This window comes from Leucopleurus acutus (genome assembly GCF_964270905.1).
Source record: "Leucopleurus acutus genome assembly, chromosome: 11".
Classification (NCBI taxonomy): domain Eukaryota; kingdom Metazoa; phylum Chordata; class Mammalia; order Artiodactyla; family Delphinidae; genus Leucopleurus; species Leucopleurus acutus.
This window is the reverse complement of record NC_139152.1, coordinates 15661320-15677681: the sequence shown is the minus strand read 5'-3', so window position 1 is coordinate 15677681 and position 16362 is coordinate 15661320. Positions and strand designations below refer to the sequence as shown.

Here is a 16362-nt window from a genome sequence, read left to right as displayed (position 1 = left end):
CTGTGGGCGTAGGTTACTGAAACACAAAATCCAAGAAGACTCCCTCTTTGATTTTATATGCCTCTGTATGCACAGGAGCTCAAAAAGGACTGTTTGATTGGCAGTAGTGAGCAGTGGGGTTGTGGCCAGGAAGCAAGACATAGTAGGAAGCAAATGCTATGAAAACAAATGGGCACCTCCTGCACTGTTGGTGGGATGTAAATTGATACAGCTACTGTGGAGAACAGTATGGCGGTTTCTCAAAAAACTAAAACTAGAGTTACCATATGATCCTGCAATCCCACTACTGGGCATATATCCAGAGAAAGCTATAATTTGAAAAGATACATGCATCCCAATGTTCATTGCAGCAATATTTACAATAGCCAAGGCATGGAAACAGCCTAAATGTCCATTGACAGATGAATGGATAAAGAAGATGTGGGGTGTGTGTGTGTGTGTGTGTGTGTGTGTGTGTGTGTGTGTATAAAATGGAATACTATTCAGCCATAAAAAAGAATGAAATAATGCCATTTGCAGTAACATGGATGGATCTAGAGATTATCATATTAAATGAAGTAAGTCAGACAAAGACAAATATCATATATATCACTTATACGTGGACTCTAAAAAAAGGATACTAATGAATTTATTTGCAAAACAGAAATAAACTCACAGACATAGAAAACTTATGGTTACCAAAGGGGCTAGCAGAGGGTGGGGGGGGAGATAAATTAGGAGTTTGGGATTAACATATACACACTACTATATATAAAATAGGTAAACAACAAAGGTCTGCTATATAGCACGGGAACTATACTCAATATCTTGTAATAACCTATAACGGAAAAGAATCTGAAAAAGAATGTACACACACACACATATATCTGAATCACTTTGCTGTACACTTGAAATGAACACAACACTATAAATTAACTATACTTCAATAAAAAACCAAATCAAACCAAACCAAACCGCAAATGGGTTCAATCAGGAAATAAAAGCCATTATAAGTAGTATTAGAACAAGAGATTTATTATAGAAAAGGGAAGGAGGGAATGAGAGAAGGGAGAATCACTAACCAATCTACTGTATGGGTGAGAAGTCAAGGACTGCAGGAAAAGCCAAGAAGGAAAGCACACAGATCACAAAGGATGAGTTCACAGAGAGGGGCTGTGGAAACCTGTTAGTCCTATGGGTCCACAACCAAGTGTCTGGAGCCACTGTCGATAAGTCAGGACTCTAGAGGAGAAAGACGTCCACATATATTGTGATGGTGGCTAGGGAGAGCTAGGAGAGCTGAACAAATAAAGAAAAGTTTTATTTAAGAAGAGCAGGAGGGGACGGCCTCCTCAGATGTCTGAGCAAATAGCCCCAGAATCCACACTGGATCCTGGGGGCTGAAAAGTTTTACAGACAGAGTAATAAAACCATAAAAGCTCTCTTGAGAAGGATTACCTATCTTGCGATAATTTGCACCTCTTTTGTTGTCATTACCTGTAGTAAAGTAGTTATTAATGTTCTCAACAAGAATGATTGTTGCATCAGTTGCTAAGAATGAGAGAAATCAGAAAGTAAATGGTGTGAGGTGATTTCTGTTTACAAGTGTATAAATACAAGAGGAAACCTTCAAACGCTCTGGTGGTCACACCAAAGGCAGTTGGTTACTAAATTGTCACATTTCCAGACAAACTGGGTCTATGAGTTCTAGTTGAAACTGTCACAATTGTAAAAGCCAATGGGCATAGAAAGGACTCTCCATCCCATATAACTCAATTCTGACCTTAATTACATGGGGCGTACTATAGCGTAAATACGAATTAAATATTCATCCCTTTAAGTCACTTTACTGGCAATAAAAGGCTGGTAATATGCTGGTCTAATGCTGTAATGAATTGTAATGATGATTTTTGGGTGGTTGAAAACCACAGAGTGCAGTTCTCAATGCATAAAATCCTGACAAATTTGAACGGGAGAAGACGTCCATTAGTCCATTAATGCTGGATGATAAATAATCACAAAATCCAATGGCATAAAACAGCAAGCATTTATTTCTTGGTTACCCGTTTGGTGTCATCTGGAGTTCAGCTGCTCCAAGCTTTAGCTGAGGGCTGGGTTTAGGTCTCTTACATGAGTGTTCATTATAAGACTGGGGTCAAAGGGGTAATGGCTATCCAGTGGAAATTTTTTCCAGGGCAATGAGGAGAGCAAAAGGGCAAGCCCAGCCACATAGGCACAGTTCAAGCCTTTACTCTTCTCATTGGTCAAAGCAAGTCACACGATCAAATCCAACATCAATGGGATACGGAAGCATATGGTTTGGATGGAAAGAGGAAGAGTGAATGTTTCCTTATTGGCAGTTTAACTTACCATAGGATGCTTTATATATTACTTTCATTCTTTCTCAAACTTTAAATTACTTAAGTTCAGATTCAGTTTTAAGTGATAAAAACCGCTAGATAATAGTAGCTTAAACAATATAGAATTTTTTTTTCCTGTACCCATAAATGAAGTCCACAGGAAAGCAATCTAAAGCGACATGGTATCTTCATAATCTTCTGGAGCCCAGGGTCTTCTCTCTCTCTCTGTTCCTATTTCTAGGCCACCTCCTGGTCCAAGATGCTGATCAAATTTCAGCCGTCAGGTCCACATTCCAGACGGCAAGATGGAGAATGGGATGAAGAAAGTCACATCTCCTGTCTTCCCAGAGGTTGCACACAATTCTTTTGCTTACGTATTATTGGCCAGAAATTATTCACATAATTATAATAGCAAGGGAAGATGAAAGTTTACACTTTATTTTTAAAAGTCTCCAGGTGACCATGTTTCCTGTGAAAAATAATAGGTCTTATGAATGTTAATATACTATTAGGGAAAAACAGCTGTTTGTGTAAACAACTGGTCGTGTTTGCTACAAAATTACAAAGAAACTTATTCTCACCTACTCAGACATAAAAAGAAACGAAACTGAGTTGTTTGTAGTGAGGTGGATGGACTTAGAGTCTGTCATACAGAGTGAAGTCAGTCAGAAAGAGAAAAACAAATACTGTATGCTAACACATATATATGGAATCTAAAAAAAAAAAAAAGGTTATGAAGAACCTAGGGGCAGGACGGGAATAAAGACACAGACCTACTGAAGAATGCACTTGAGGACACGGGGAGGGGGAAGGGTAAGCTGGGACAAAGTGAGAGAGTGGCATGGACATATATACACTAGCAAATGTAAAATTGATAGCTAGTGGGAAGCAGCCACATAGCACAGTGAGATCAGCTCAGTGCTTTGTGACCACCTAGAGGGGTGGGATAGGGAGGGTGGGAAGGAGGGAGACACAAGAGGGAAGAGATATGGGGATACATGTATATTATAGCTGATTCACTTTGTTATAAAGCAGAAACTAACACACCACTGTAAAGCAATTACACTCCAATAAAGATGTTAAAAAAAAATTACAAAGAAACTGTGTTCTCAGCACTACCAAGCTTTTAAATCAGATAATTTCTTCTTCTAAATTTTTGCAACAAAAATATGATTGTTAACAGAAAAGACACCATAGATATCATTCCTGAAATTAAATTTATGAATTATTTTTAGAAAAAATAAGAAAAAGGTGGAAGGAACCAGGTTTCTGCTAAGAAAAAGGTGGAAGGAACCAGGTTTCTAACATGCATGTTTGTTTTCAATGGAGTTTATTCTCAGTGGTACCTCTACTATCTTTCAGGTTCATCCCCAAAATGAATTCCAGCTAGAACCAAACTTTATCTTTTCCACCATAATATGTTAATTCCAGTACATGAGTTCTTGAGAGATTTTGGAGGAGAGAACATTTCCTGTTATGAATGAATGGTTAAGATTTGAATTAGCCCACAGACATTGATGGAACACTGCTTTTTATCATGATCATTAGCCTGTAATCAAGGTCATCCAAGATCTGTTCCCAATGTACCTTTCTAGGTCTATCTTACACAACTCTTTTTCATGTATCTTTAAAATTTATGACACGTTGCAAAATATGAAGTATTATATGACTTTCTCTGACAAACTAGATCTATTGTGCCACTCAAATATATCCTATACCTTTTTTTCTCTATGTTTGAGCCATCTCAGTAGAGTGACTCCCATCATATCCACTCTAAACCTATTCCTTTATTTAAGACCTAAAACAAAAAATTTACTTCCTTACAAAACCCTTTCTAGAACCCCACAATCAGAAGTGACTTCTCTCTAGATCAAGTATAACTGTATATTATATTCATTCTTTCCTTTATTAATTTACAGTTGATTTTATTGAACACCTACTATGCATCTTTGTGAGGGACATTAAGAAAATAATATTTTCTTATGTACATACCACAACCTACCTCACATTTTACTTCTACTGCTCACCTTGCTTACCTTCACAAGGGTAAAAAAAAAGTTGAAAAAGTGTCTTATCATCTATATACACTTTTGACACCTAGTACTGGCTTACACTGCTAAATATTCAGCAAAAATGTTTGGTGAGTGAATATTCTTGGTTTGTTTCATTTACTGCCTTCCCCCTATCTCTAGGGGAGGCAATACAGAAGAGGTATGTTACATTATGTTAACTGCTATAGAAAAATTCATTTAAAATCGAAGCACACTTTAAAAAATATATGTGTGTCGACCGAAAAAAAATGCATAACCTAAAAGCTGAGAATTGTGCTTTATTTGGTGAACTTGTTGAGGACTTAAGCCTGGGAGGTAGCCTCTCAGATAGCTCTGAGGGACTGCTCCGAAGAGGTAAGGGATGAGCCCAGATATATAGAAGTTTTGCAAAAAACAAACCAGATATTGAACATCAAAAAATTCCTTCTAATTGAAGGAAAAACAAACAACTTAAATTAATGAATTTACCACTTTTCTATGTATGGGAAGATGCAAGAGTCTGGGCTCATTGAAATCATTCCTTTGATACACAGCTTAACTATCTAGGGCCAGTATCCTATTTTTCTCCATCCTGAATCCCCTCAGGGTGCACAGTCAGTGGGTGTTGGGCTGCAGTGGTTGATGGCTTGATGGTCACAACATCCTTTGTTTACTGATACAGCAGGTGACATTTTCCATCCACATACGTGTATCTTCGTTACTGGAGTGGTGGGCATGGGGAAGAATCGACAAGATGCAAATCCAGTCTTTGTCTTATAAGAAATGCAAAGTGTTCCAATGTAAGATTGTGTGAATTTCAGGAAACTATGTATCAGGTGTCCAGTGTCCAGACTTGCAAAAACCACACAGATGAAAGCAAATTTCTGTCTAATCTTTATCTGCCTTCTGTGATTAAAAGACAGAAAGTGCAAACCATAAAGAAGTGATCTTCAGGCATTTCTGGGAATACTTGCATCCTGCTACAACCACTCAACACTAATATGATGTTTTCTGGCTCAGCAGCATTTTCCTTGTTTTCTATTTATTCAGGCCTCAGATCTGTGGAGTGGATCATAATTAGCAATCTGGTCATCCTTTCCCCAGGTCAGATTCAATTAGCCATATGTTACAGGCAGTAAACACAGTGGCTGTCAAACTTCAGCAATTACCGGGGGAAAAAAACATGGTGCGGTCAAAATTGTGGACTTAAAAAAAGCTCTTGAAGTAGAAGCAAACTCGTAATTACAGAGCATTAATCAGAATTTTGTCTGGTCATTCATCAGTCATCTCCACGGACAAGCTCTGGAAATAGCAGCCTCTCATCCACGTGGGACCGAAGTGCGGAGCTCTTGGAGCAAAGGTATCAGAAAATGAAATGAGTAAATATGCAATTCTGTTTACTTTCTCCATTTCAACAATGAAGAAAAATCAATGGGCTTACAGAATATGGCAATTGTACTTTTAAATGAAGTCTCTTTAGAAGGCAGGGTTTTTTTTTTTTTTTTTTTTTTTTTTGCCGTACGCGGGCCTCTCACTGTTGTGGCCTCTCCCGTTGCGGAGCACAGGCTCCGGACGCGCAGGCTCAGCGGCCATGGCTCACGGGCCCAGCCACTCAGCAGCATGTGGGATCTTCCCGGACCGGGGCACGAACCGGTGTCCCCTGCATCGGCAGGCGGACTCTCAACCAATCCGCTACCAGGGAAGCCCGAAGGCAGGGTGTTTGTTTATTTGTTTGTTTTAACATATAAAGGCTGATTCCAAACAAGTGATGTACTCATTGTGGAAGGCTTTATTCTTAATTAGGGCTGTGATGGGTCAGCCCTGCAGTGGGAAAGCCTTAGCGCGGAGGGTCACCATTAAATTCATTCTACTCAAAAAAGGTGAGATTAAATTTCAGCATCTGACATTGAAAGCTGTGTGAATTCTGAAGTTTTCTTCTGTTACACGCTGATTTGTTAGAGAAAGGGGCTGGAAGTCCTAGGGGTAGATAACATTAAAAAAATAGTTAAAAGAAAATGAGAATAGAAATGTGAGTTTCTTGAGGAAACACATAATTAGGAAGGCTTGGTGAAGAAATCTACCGCTTAAAAAAAAAAACCTATTAATTTTTGGCTACCCTACCCATTCATGGTCTTCTCCAAAGAAGAAGGAATAGAGTTACAATACAGCCACACTCTATTAAAAATAATATTTATTCAACAGCAGGTCTGCCTCCTGGGCTAATTCCTTCTTAGAAAAGGCCTATTATAAATCCCAGTAATTCTCCCATGAGCTCTACAAAGAGTGTTTCTTCGTGGTGGGTTTGAGTATTTTATCCACTATAATTTAAATGTCTCAAGGGATGTCACTCCAAATCATTTCCCTTGGGAGGTTGCTCTAGCCTGAAAAATACCTTCATTAAGAGATTTCTCTAGTATTTAACGTGGAATTTTTCTATTCTGTTTTATCTGGCATCAGAAATACATCCTTTTCTCCCCAGCCTTGACCACTGAACTTTATACAAGCAGCTAGTATGTTGGCATGAGAAGGGTGGTTCCCTTTTCTTCATAAAATAAGTGACTTTCAGATGTAGAGAACAAATGTATGGACACCAAGGGGGGAAAGCGGGGGGTGGGGGGGGATGAACTGGGAGATTGGGATTGACATGTATACATTGATGTGGATAAAATAGATAACTAGTAAGAATCTGCTGTATAAAAAAAAACAAACCAAAAAAAGATAAAATAAAATAAGTGACTTTGAGTTCAACTGTACTGAGTACATGAAAATTCCTGTTTGAGTTCATCCACTCTAAGTATGTGTCTTTGTCTGTAGATACCAGTTTTGAGAATTTGGTCAAGGAAGAGTTGACCTTTGGTTAGAGGAAGATGAAGGCCAGCGGAGAGAAGTTTTAAATGTAAATTTTAATTTTCTCATACAAACAGAGTTTTTGTGTTTTTAAACACTGAAAGGTTAAACATTTTTTAAAAAATAAATTTATTTATTTTTTATTTATTTATTTTTGGCTGCATTGGGCCTTTGTTGCTGTGCGCAGGCATTCTCTAGTTGCAGCGAGCTGGGGCTACTCTTCGTTGTGGTGCGTGGGCTTCTCATTGCAGTGGCTTCTTTTGTTGTGCAGCACGGGCTCTAGGCGTGCGGGCTTCAGCAGTTGTGGCATGCGGGCTGAGTAGTTGTGGCTCGCAGGCTCTAGAGCTCAGGCTCAGTAGTTGTGGTCCGCGGGCTTAGTTGAGAAGAGAAACTAGAGAAGAGAAAACCAACACACCACAACTAGAGAGAAGCCCGCACGCCACAATGAAGAGCCCGACGAAAGATCCTGCATGCCTCAATGGCAATCCTGCGTGCCGCGACTAAGACCCGACACAGCCAAAAATAAATAAAATAAACAAACAAAACAAAACAAAACACCAAAAAAACCCTGCACAAAACAAGAAACAAAAAAACTGGGGGAGTATCCTGCTAGGGAGTCAAGGCACAGATTTCCGACCCCTTTACAAACTTCTACCAAAAATCTTTAGCTTTAAACACTTCTACTTTAATTTTAATAACTTAGTTGGAGTGACAAGGGGGGCGACGGTTGTGAAAGCCAATATATTAAAAGACTGTCGAGGAAGGCCTAGGAGCTCTGTGGTACAGGATAATTCAGTCAGCTCCATAGGGGTGGGGATCTTTATACCTGGCTCCCTCGTTTTTTTCAATGTGTGTGTACATTGACAGTTCTATGGGAAGCAGAGCACTCCAACGGAGGTCCTAGAGGGTCCATAGATGGAATAGTGCAAGAGAATATATATATATATTTTTAACAAAGAGAGTTAAATTAAAGCTTACATATGGTTTGAAATGGTTGCTGTTCTTTCTCTCTGACAACCTTACAATTCACCTTTTGTAAAAAGAAAACTCTAAAGTCCTTCATTTAAATCAGTGACATGATGGCTTTAGTAAGGATTGTTGTGTTGGGCTGTAATGTAAGATTATTCAAGGCACAATAAAAAAGACCAGGGCTGAATTTAACAGGACATTGGCTGCAAGTAGCAGTATCACTGGACACCACCCACTGGTTCATGCTGAACGTTTCCTTAAGCTTTTAAATGTTGAATTTAAAACACATATGAGGATTCATTGCAGCACTATTTACAATAGCCAAAACATGGAAGCAACCTAAGTGTCCATCAACAGATGAATGGATAAAGAAGATGTGGCACACATATACAATGGAATATTACTCAGCCATAATAAAGAATGAAATAATGCCATTTGCAGCAACATGGATGGACCTACAGATTAGCATACTAGATGAAGTAAGCCAAACGAGAAAGACAAATATCATATGATATCAGTTATATGTGGAATTAAAAAAAAAAGGATACAAATGAACTTATATACAAAACAAAAATAGATGCACAGACATAGAAAACAAACTTATGGTTACCAAAGGGGGAAGTAGGTGGAAGGATAAATTAGGAGTTTGGGATTAACATTTACACATTACTATTTATAAAACAGATAACCTTGTGCTACAGTATAGCACAAGGAACTATACTCAATATTTTGTAATGACCTAAAAGGGAAAAGAATCTGAAAAAGAATATATGTATATATATAACGGAATCACTTTCCTGTACACCTGAAACTAATATAACACTGTAAATCAACTATACTTCAATATAAAAAATTTTAAAAAAATACAAGGAGATCCTGTTATATACAACAACATGGACAGAACTTGAAGGCATTATGCTAAGTGAAATAAGTCAGATAGAGAAAGGCAAATACTGTATGACATCACTCATATGTGGAATCTTAAAAAAAAGCTGAACTCATAGATCCAGAGGACAGATTGATGGTCCCAGAGGTTGGGGGAGGGCGTGGCAAAATAGGTGAAGGTGGTCAAAAGGTACAAGCTTTCAGTTTTAAGATAAATAAGTCCTGGGGATATATAGTATGGCAACTATACTTAACAATATGTATTGTATATTTGAAAGTTGCTAAGAGAGTAGATCTTAAAAGTTCTCATCACAGGACTTCCCTGGTGGCCCAGTGGCTAAGACTCTGCGCTCCCAAGGGAACTAGATCCCACGTGCTGCAACTAAGAGTTAGCATGCTGCAACTAAAGATAATGCACGTGTCATACTGCAACTAAGACCCAGTGCAGCCAAATAAATAAAGAAATATTAAAAAGAAAAAGCTCTCCCTCATTGTTTGAGGTGAGGGATGTCAACTAAACTTATTGTGGCAATCATCTTGCAATATATACATGTATCAATCAAATCATTATGTTGTACACCTAAAATGAATACAATATTATATGAATTATATCTCAGTTAAAAATGCTATTATTGGGCTTCCCTGGTGGTGCAGTGGTTGAGAATCTGCCTGCTAATGCAGGGGACACGGGTTCGAGCCCTGGTCTGGGAGGAGCCCACATGCCGCGGAGCAACTAGGCCCGTGAGCCACAACTACTGAGCCTGCTGCGCGTCTGGAGCCTGTGCTCCGCAACAAGAGAGGCCGCGATAGTGAGAGGCCCGTGCACCGTTATGAAGAGGGGCCCTCGTTTGCCACAACTAGAGAAAGCCCTCACACAGAAACGAAGACCCAACACAGCAAAACTAAATAATAAATTACTAAACTCCTACTCCCAACATATTAAAAAAACCTCCTATTATTATTAAATTAATATTAATTATTTCATTATTATTAAATTGACTAAATTTCAAAAGATACAGTTTGAAAAAAGCATATATAAAAGCATATATAAAATATATGGGGTTTCCCTGGTGGCGCAGCGGTTGAGAGTCCAGCTGCCGATGCAGGGGACACGGCTTCGTGCCCCGGTCCGGGAAGATCCCACATGCCACGAAGCGGCTGGGCCCGTGAGCCATGGCCGCTGTGCCTGCGTCCGGAGCCTGTGCTCCGCAACGGGAGAGGCCACAACAGTGAGAGGCCCGCGTACCGCAAAAAAAAAAAAAAAAAAATATATATATATATATATATGAAAAAAAATGTGTGCCCTAATGATTTATCACAAAGCAAACCCTCATGTAAACACCACTCAGATCAAGAAACAATCTTGCCGACACTTCCAAAGCCTCTCTCATGTCCCCTTCATCTCCTCCTGGCAATTACGGTAATCACTTCCTCGCTTGCTTTACAGTTCCAGTGTATCCCCAAACTCTGTAGCTCTGTTTTGAATTTTATAGTAAATGGAATCCTACAGTATAACTGCTTTCATGACCGGCTTTTTTCTGCTCAAGATATTTGTGAAATTTACCCAGGATCTGATTGTAGCTGTAGTTGGATCATTTCCACTCTTTTATAGTCTTCAATTGTATATATCTAAAATTTATTTATATATTTTACACTTAGTGTGTATTTGGGTATTTCCAGTGTGAGCCCCCCAAAATAGTACTGTTAAGAACACTATTCTACTGTCTATTGGTGCACATGTACACACATTTCTGTTTTCTCTCTTCCTAGGAGTGGAAATGCTGGGTCCTAGGGTGTGCTCGTAGTCAGCTCTGCTGCTACTTCCAATCCCTTTTCTAAGGGGGCTGTACTAATACACTTGTCAAGCAGCAGTGAATGAGGGTTCCTGCTGCTCTCTACTTGCCTCAATGATTAGTATCATCAGTCTTTTGAATTTTAGCTGTTTTGATAGGTTTTCTAGTTAAAGGAAAATTTTCTCTACTCACAACTCCTCTGACACCAAATGTATGGCTTTTTCAAACCAAGAAATTCTCTATTCTCTGTGGATACCCACTGGATGTTATACAATTTAATTCAATTCTGACACTACTACCTGGATTTAGTACAGACCCTACAGCTTAAGGGCTCAGTCCCACAACACTGCCCCCACTTCGGATGCTAATTGCAAGTAGAAGGTCCCAGGTTATCCATACTTCTGTCTTACTTGGCTAAAAATTGGGGGTTCCAACAACCCCCCTGATTAGGTTTGGTAATTTGCTATAGTGGCTCACAGAACCTAGGCAAACACTTTATTTACTATTACCAGTTCATTATAAAGGATGTTATAAAGGATACAATGAACAGCCAGATGAAGAGGTACGTAGGGCAAGGTGTGGGAAAGGGGTGTGGACCTTCCATGTCCTCTCTGGGTGTGCCACCTTCTCAGCACCGTCATTTGTTCACCAACCTGGGAGCTCTCTGAACCCTTCTGTTTAGGGTTTTTTTGTTTTGTTTTGTGTTTTTTGAGAGCTTAAACAAGCTTTATTTGGGAACGCTCCCAGGCGAGGTTTACTGGTCCGAGAGAAAGGGGCCAGAGAAGTCGCCTGTTTAGGGTTTTTAATGGAAGTTTATTACATAGGCATCACTGATTAAATTACTGGCCATTGGTGATTAATTCAAACTCCAGTCTCTCTCCCCTCCCTGGAGGTCGGCAGAGGTGGGACTGAAATTTCTAAGTTTCTAATCATGCCTTGGTCTTTCTGGGGACTAGCTCCCATCATGAAGCTATCCAGGGACCCCAGTGACAGTCTTCTCATTAGCATGTGATAAAATGCTCCTATCACTCTGGAGATTCCAAGGGTCTTAGAAACTCTTGTGTCAGGAACCAGGGACTTAGTCCAAATATTATAACAAAAAATGCTCCTGTTATTCCTATTATTCAGGAAATTACAAGGGTTTTAGGAACTCTGTGTCAGGAACTGAGGGCAGAGACCAAATATATATTTCTTATCACAGTAGTGTTATCTCACTTAGTGTTAGTTTACGTTTCCCCTGAGTTGAGTTCCTTTCACATGTTCATACATTCATTGGCTATTGGCTCTCATATTCTGTGAAGTTGCTGTTCAAATCTCTTGCCCATTTTCCTTTTTGGTTGCCAGATTTTATTACTGTTGTTGTTGATCGCAGGATTGTTTAGGTGATTCAAAATATTGTCCCTCACTCTGTGGCTTACTTTGTACTTTCTTATTGGTGTCTTGATGAACTTAATACAGTAAAATTTATAAATCTTTCCTTTACGCTTTTGGTGTCTTGTTTATAAAGTATTTTCCTACTGTAGGTCATGAAAATATTCTCCTATCTTATCTTCTAGAAGCTTCAGGGTTCTGTATTTCACATTTAAGCTTGCAGTCCATCTGGAGCTGTTTTTTCTGAATCATATGTAATTGAGTTCAAGGTCCATTTTCACCTGCCCCCACGCCCAGCAACCCCCTATTGGGATAGCCAATATTCTCAACAACATTTATTGTAAAGTTATGCTTTGCCTAAGGTTCGGAAGTGTCATCTTACTCATTCAGGAATCTATATATGTACAGTCTTGATTTTATCCCATTATTTTATTTGTCTATCCTTTCATTAATATATTGTCTCAATTACTGTCACATCAGGGAAATTATCAATGTCTTGTAGAGTAAGTTCTCACCCCATGAACTTCTTCAAGACTACCCTCACTATTCTTAGTCCATTGCCTTCCCATTGATTTCCATTTTGGAATCAGGCTAGTCCACTGCATTTTAATATATTTTCTAGAATCAGCTTGCGAATTCCATAAAAACAACAACAAAACAAATACACACACGTAAACATCAACATACACTTAATATGATAAATACACACATAAACCAAATTTAAAAACTGATTGGGGTTTTACTCCGATAGCCCTGAATCTATAGAATTGTTTGAAGAAAATTGACATCGTTATATTAGCAAATCTTTATACTCATTGACATGGTATGTCTCTCCATTTAATCTGGTCTTCTTTAATGTCTCGCGGTAATGTTTTACAGATTTCTGTAGTTTTTTTGTTTGTTTGTTTTTGCTTTTCCAACTGTATTTAGAAAAACAAATCCAGGTCCCAGTGCCCCCATGCCCTCCCCCACCCCAGCCATAATTTAAATAACTTAGAGACAGAGTTGGGGCCGGGGTGGGGGGGCGGGGGGTGGGGGGCAGGGGGAGCGGGTGGGACAGAGATGGGGGAGGCGTGTGCTTCTTGGTTATGGGACCCTTGCCCCTCCCAGGCCCCCAGGGGCCATGGGGTCGGCAGTGGAGGCCTCAGCCAGCCTGTGCCCAGAGGGATCTCTGTGAGCTGTACTACTTCTCCTAATTCTCCAAGAGCAGGAGGCCAGCCTCCTCGCCGAGGGTGGACTCCGGGTCAGGGTGGATTGGCAGGCCCTCAATGGTCAGCAGCACATGCCGGATGCCCAGCTGGTGTCCAGTTCCTCTTGAGCATGTTGACGCAGGTCTCACCGTTGGCATCCACCTTTGGATGGAAGATCTTGGTCAACGAGTACCCTTGGGTGGGGAGGCAGGACGGTCCTTCCCCAACAGGAGTTTCATATGGAATAGGCCTCCAGCGCCGGGGTCCCCTTGGGGTTCTCGATGGTGACTTGCAGGTCTGTGAGGTCCTCCTCGTTGGAAAAGACCTTGATGCCGTCAGGTGGGTCAGCTGTCAGCGTCATCACCTCCTGTACACCAAATGGATGATGGAGGATGGGGGCAGGTTCCCCATCTTGGAGTTCATGACTGCCACTGGCAAGGGAAGGGTCTCCTGGCCCCCTTCCTGAGCTGGGGGCGGTCCCCAATTGCTGCCACTGCGGCCCCAGGGGCCCCAGCTCCCCTCCCCCCTGCCTCAACCCCCATGCACTGCACCTGCAGCTCCTCCTGCCCCAGGTGCTGGTCTTTTTTTTTAAAATTTTTTTCCATTTCAAAAGAAATCTATTTATGATTTTTTTATTACACATAGAGGCTTTGGTCATCTGGACCAAAAAAATTATTTTTTAAAAAAGGTTTTTTAGGTCTTTGTTTTTCAAGGCAAATGACCACTTATTAGATGTTTGGTTTTGTCCTCAAATCCCAGTCAGGTCTACTACCCTGATGAACTAGAAAGGACTTTGTGGGCCCTCATGATGCCTTCTCTGTTCTCCAGCCTCTCAAAGCTCTTTGTAGATCGTCTCTTTGATGTGATACTCTGAAACCCCTGTAATCTGGGGTGGGGGGGTATTAGTTGGTCAAGTGTACTCCCATCATTCCCTATTCCAGCTTCCTTGTCATTCAGGGTCACCTGTCAGGTTACACAATATACACAGGACAATCTGCCACAAAACACAGCTCTCCTCTTTTGCCTCACAGAAGAATTAAAGTTCCAAAATATATGCAGACCCATCTTCCATCTCCAACCATCCTCTAGTTCTTCCCAGTCTTTCCAAAGCAGTCTCACCCCTACATTCTTGTTTTTTAAAAAAATATTTATTTACTTATTTGGCTGCACTCGGTCTTAGTCACAGCATGCAGACTCTTCATTGCAGCGCACGGGCTTCTCTTTAATTGTGGCACACTGGCTCCAGAGCTCTCAGGTTCAGTAGTTGTGGCACACGGGCTCTCTAGTTGTGGCCTGTGGGCTCTAGAGCATGCAGGCTTAGCTGCCCCGAGGCATGTGGGATCTTAGTTCCCCACCCAGGGATCACACCCCTGTCCCATGCATTGGAAGGGGGATTCTCAACCACTGGACCACCAGGGAAGTCCCTCATCCCTATATTCTTGATCAGCTGCATCCAAGTGGTGCCTTCTACTGCACCTCTAAAGTGGGGAGATTCTGACCCCAAGTCTTCAAATGTTCCAAGGTTCCAGAAAACAATGCTGTCACGTGGGTAACAGCAAGTGTTGGGCCTTGCCCAACATTTAAAAAACACAGCAAAGGAACAACATAAATCTGACCACTAAAACAACTTTTGTTTTAGCCCCATATCCCTTATTTGAGTATTTCTCAAACAAAAGTTGTTTTTCAAGAACCAAATATATTTGACAATCTAAACCTCTATGGAGGTCACCAACCACTGACCCTAAGGGAGATTGTTACATGGGGGTTAAAAAACATACAAAACAAACAAAACAGAGAAAATGACAAGCTGTTTTAGTTTCCCCGAGATGTCGGCCCATTCTTATCAGTTGACCAGAGTCTATTAGCAGTGAACTGGAGACCGTCCTTCAGGACGCTTCACTTTTCTCCATCCGCCAGACCAGCTCGACCAACATCTCTGCCACCTTTTCAATCTCCTTGGCCTTCTCGCACAACTCTGATACTCTGTTGTCAGCCTCCCCACCGGGATGCCCATTCAAGGCGCCGTCCTCCGAGGCCTCCACCTGTGTTTTTATCCGGATGAGCAGAAGGTCCATCTCCCACAGTTTGCCCCTGGTCCTCAGACACATGCTCCCGGCTTTTCGGGTGAGCTCCGTGATGTCCTCCAGCATCTGGTTGATACCCGGGAGCAGGAACTGCTCCAAATCCACCTCCGGCTCCAGCGTGTCCACCTCCTCCAGAGCTTCCCCCTCGCCCAGGTCCAAGGGCCAGGTTTTTCCTGCCACTGCTTCAGACCCACAGTTCCCTGGAGATGGCTGATCAACAGTTACTGCTCCAGTCGAAGTGAACCACACTCCTGGTCAACAGTATTCTGGAATTATCTTCTAAAAATTTATCTTGACGCCTCTCACTTCCCAACTGCTCTGGGAAGAAACGCCTCGCACGCAAACAGCGGAGCCTTCAATTCGCGGGTCTTTGCTGCCCTTTCATGACACTGCTGGTCCTGTGTATCTTGTGTTAGATTTGTTATTTGGTAATTGGGTGTTTTCAGTTTTGTTATAAATGGTATCGTTTAAAAATCTTATTTTCTAGCTGTTTATTCCTGATATAAAGAAATGCGTTTGTATCTGAAGCTTCTAGAAGATAATAGGAGACATGCCTTCATGACCTGGGATAGGAGAAGAAATGCTTTTGTGTATTTTAAATAGCAACTGTGTTGAACTCTCTTGTTAATGCTAAATACCTGTAATTCTTTTGGAATTTCTTTCTTACCCCCGCTAGCTTTACTGAAATATAATTGACATAAAACATTGTGTAAATTTAAGGTGTACAAATGTGATGATTTTCTATATATATATAATATATAAATATATATATATATAAATGACTAGCACAATAAGGTTAGTTAACATAACCATTACCTCACATAGTTACAATCTTTGTGTTGTGTTGAGAACTC

The 16362-nt window shown here is 40.7% G+C and overlaps 1 pseudogene across 1 annotated transcript; it reads right to left on the bottom strand.

The window, feature by feature from the left end:
• Window positions 1-1303: 1303 nt before the first annotated feature.
• On the bottom strand, window positions 1304-13847 carry LOC309968311 (ubiquitin-conjugating enzyme E2 S-like; annotated as a pseudogene). Its single transcript has 2 exons — window positions 13228-13847; window positions 1304-1530 (listed from the first exon to the last, which is right to left on the bottom strand). The product of its transcript is annotated as a ubiquitin-conjugating enzyme E2 S-like (transcript).
• Window positions 13848-16362: the final 2515 nt, after the last annotated feature.